Source organism: Grammomys surdaster, unplaced genomic scaffold (genome assembly GCF_004785775.1).
Source record: "Grammomys surdaster isolate TR1022 unplaced genomic scaffold, NIH_TR_1.0 185, whole genome shotgun sequence".
Taxonomy (NCBI): domain Eukaryota; kingdom Metazoa; phylum Chordata; class Mammalia; order Rodentia; family Muridae; genus Grammomys; species Grammomys surdaster.
This window is the reverse complement of record NW_021604630.1, coordinates 15583990-15588158: the sequence shown is the minus strand read 5'-3', so window position 1 is coordinate 15588158 and position 4169 is coordinate 15583990. Positions and strand designations below refer to the sequence as shown.

The window sequence follows — 4169 nt, the reverse complement described above, 5'->3', positions numbered from 1 at the left end:
GTATAGTGGAAATGATGATTTGCCAGTGGTAGAAAAATTACTAAATAGATAAAGATAGCATTGCTCAGGATAGCGTTGGCCAATAATAATCAGACCAAACCCATTAATCAGGCATTTTGTGTGGTTTGACTTTAAATGACACAGAGCCGTCTTCAGTCAACTTACCTGAGGGCTTAGGTGTTGAAAAGGTTACAGTGGCATAAAAAAGTGTATTTCAAATTCATCCCAATTATGTCCACTGGAAATATAAGTGAGGACATTTTTAATAGACTTAATTCATTTATTTTTCTTGTATGAAAAACCTTATGTGGTAGCCACAGCTGGACCCTTGCGTCCTCTGGACAGACTCTGGTGTGGGTTTTCACAAGATGATCAGTGAATTCCTGAGAAGGAGACTTGGTGAACGCAGTCTATTTCCAGAGATCGGGGGTCAGGTAGCTGTAGGTCTTGGAAATGGCATCAAAGGTGGCCTTGGCCAATATACCCAGGGTGGCAATGCAGCCTCTGGGTGATGTACAGCAGTCTTCTATACCGCTATGATCAGTAGCTTCTTAGACACAGGGGCAGAGACAATGCCAGTGCCTCTGGGGAGCAGGGATGAAAAGCACCAGCACAGAGCCACAGTGGCCAGTCACCTTGCATGGAACAGTGTGAGGCTTGCCAGTCTTGTTCCCCTAGTAGCCAGCCTCTCTTCACAGGGACAATGGAAAGCTTGGCCAAGATGATGGTACCTCAGATGACATTAGTAATTTCTTTGGAGCACTTAGCACCAAGACCAACGTGACCATTGTAGTCCCCAGTAGCGATGAAAGCCTTGAACCTGGTCCGTTGGCCAGCCCGAGTCTGCTTCTGCACTGTCATGATTTTCAGAACTTCATCCTTTAGGGATGCACCCAGGAAAAAGTCAATAATCTCAGACTTCTTAATGGACAGGGAAAAGAGGTAGATCTCCTCCAAGGATTTGATCTTCATGTCCTTAACCAGGTGGCCCAGCTTGGTGATGGGGATTCACTCCTTGTCTTCAGCTTTATCTCCATGAGCCTTGCAGCCTCGACCTAGGTCATGGCCTCGACCATGACCGCAGCCTCTAAGACCTCTGCCGGATCCTGTGGCCTTCTTCTAATCCTGGGCCCATGGGTTTTCCGGGCTTTCCTGCTGCACCTGCGTCATCTGCCACTTGGTGTTTTCTCAAAGAAGTGAGGACATATTTCTAATAGAAGTTCATTGAATGAGTAGGTGTCATGCATAGATTATAGCATAGTTTTATATATATATTAAAAAAAACAACAAACAAGTCACTAAAACAAGAGAACTTGGAAACAAATGCAGGGTGCAATAAAGAGCAAAATGTGACAGAGAAAGTGGTGTCAGTAAACATTAGGAAAACTCTAGCATTCTGAATTTAATACCCCATGGACATTAAAATAATCCAGACTTGTCCTTATCCTCACGTTGTAGGTTTAATGAATGGCACGCACAAGTATTTACAAAACAAATATTATAAATAGCACCTTCACTTTTAAAACATACTTTTGTTTTATTTTGATTTTTTAATCAGAATCTCAATATTGGCTTCGATCTTGCTATATAGCCAATGCTGGCACTGGATTCTGGATTCTTCTACCTCTACTTTCCAAGAACTATAATAATGGGTATGGACTTCCTCCATCTATGTTGAAAATCTGTCTTAAGATTAAGAAATTAGCAATTCATTTTGTGTAAGGAGAATATTAAAAGGTAACGGCCTCTGAAAACATTGCTAAACTGTGTAAGAAATTGAACAATAGTTAGAAAGAGAAAGAATAAAAACAAAGATTAGATTATGACAAACCAGAAGTTGGTGCTCAAAGTCACGATAAGAAAGTCATTCAGTGCAGAGAATGTAGACAGTGAATATCTCCCATTCCTACTGCCAGGCCTACTGACTGTCTTTGATAGAAAGAAAACACACTGATTCCTGGAAATCCTAGCCCTTAAGCACAGAAGGGTCTATAGCAGCCTGGCAGACCATGTGTGCATTGTTGGTTCTCAAAGCAACACAGACATTTTACAACAAATGCATGCATCTTGGTGATGAGAGAGTCCCTTCTAAGGTCATCTTAGTCATGCTAAAGGTTGGCTGAGTCTTCCTATGTGAGTCAGAATGTTTGATCCCAACAGTATAATGAGTGTTTGTTTATCCTTATAAATTTTCTCCTGACAGAGCATCAGCTCTGGTGAGATGACTAGCAAAAGAAAGCCAGAAGGTGGGAATTCTCAGGTTCTATTCCAGGTGTCTGTTTAATTTCTCCAATTACAAGAAACCACGGCAATCTTCAGAAATTAGCCCCTCTGTGCATGTTTACAATAAATGAATGAAGACATTATTGGCAAAATACCCAAACAATTAGGATTTCTCTAAAATGGCTGACATTTTACTCTCAGTTATAATAAATGAACAGGGGCCAACAAAAGAGTAATATGCCTTGAAAGCAGTTTTCTTTTTATTTGGTTTGAAATGACTCAGGACAACTGTTGGAGCTGTGGTCTCTTTAGTATGGAGATACAGTCGGCTGTGTGATGCTCTCAACCAGGAATCGCATATCTTTGATAAATGATTTTTATCTGTGAGGATAAATATATATTAATGTCTATTTACTGTTTTCTATAAATTACCCATGAACCCTAGTTACTTGTAATGATGAACATTTAAGATTTCCTAATATGTGCAGGCAAGGGACTTGCTTAGGGCTTCAGTAGTCCAGTCCTTGGGCTAAGTTGGAAATAAAGATGGCAGCCAAGGTTGTAATCATTTCAAGGCAGGTTATTGGGGAGCCTTGGGAGATCTATTTTCAACTTCACTGCATGCCTGCTGCTTTACTGGAAGGTATCCTCATTTCCTTTTAACACAACTAAAAATAGAGGAGTGGCTTCCATCCAGGCAAGGAATCAAGAAAGCAAGAAATATCACCCAAAATGTAAGCAAGAACCTCATCACATTGGTGATAACCCATGAATTTTACTATAGTTACTATATTCTGTCTATTAAGAGAAAGCCAGACTCAGAAGAGAATTGTAGAAAGTAGACACACTGGACTCTAGGAGGGAGGTTACCTCTTATGGATGGGTTGCAAATTTTTCCTATTTCTAATATTACATTTTTATATTTTTTGAGATTATAATGTGATTACATTTCTATCTTTCTTTTCCTTGTTCTGAACTCTTCCATATACCTGTTCCCACCCTCCTTCAAATTCTTGGTCTGTTTTTATTTCTTTAATTTTCATTGAATGCATATATTTTATGTGTATATGAAGGCAATATGTAATTTTAAAGTTATTTGTATTTTCAAAACTCATGTAATGTAGTCCTAAAGAATAATGTTAGATTTCTATCAGTTGTTTTAGTTTTCTTTGTTTACAGTAGAGAATATACTTTAGATATAATAGAATATTTATTCATGAAAATGAGAAGGCTTTATAAACTGTGGGAATTCTACGTTATTCAAATACATGAAAAATATCTTGAAGTCCCTTTAGTATATTCTTTCTCTTATGAAATTGAAAGAATGATGAGGAAAATTATGCTTAACTATCTCTAGGAAACAACGAATTGTCGAAGCCAAAGCAGGTCTTCTCTCTTCTTAGAGAGTGTTTTAGAGACATTGAATTTGAATTCTATAATAAGTTCAATTGATTGAGTCATACATGTCCTTTTCTCAATTACAGGAACATAGAAGCACTATTTTGTGGATTTTCCTGGTTCACCCCAGATATGGCACTGAAAACAGACTAAAAAAAATGATTCCTCTCATTGGTTAGCTTAATAAAGACATGAAACACAGCTGCCTCAAAGGCAAATACATCACCACAAAGGACATTTTAGAACTGTATTTACCTAGTGAAAGCTGTGTCCATGGAGATATCTGCAAATCTCTGTAGTCAGCTACACCAGAGAATTTCCTTTTCCTCAAACATTGTTTACAGTCTGTTTACTCTTAAGAAGAGGCTTATGAATCTTGTAGTTTTCTTTGCTTCTTGAGCCTTGTGAGTTATGTTAGTTTCTCTCATGAGTTTTCCTGGGCTTTCTTCTGTCCAGTGTAAAAAATTTCAATTTGGGGAAAATATTAACACAGTTACTGTATTACAAATGTTATATTGTATAAAGGATAATTTATTCTGACTAAAATG

At 38.1% G+C, this 4169-nt stretch overlaps 1 pseudogene; it reads right to left on the bottom strand.

Annotated features, from left to right (window-relative positions):
- Positions 1-303: 303 nt before the first annotated feature.
- Positions 304-1171, bottom strand: LOC114621920 (annotated as a pseudogene).
- Between the last annotated feature and the right edge of the window lie 2998 nt (positions 1172-4169).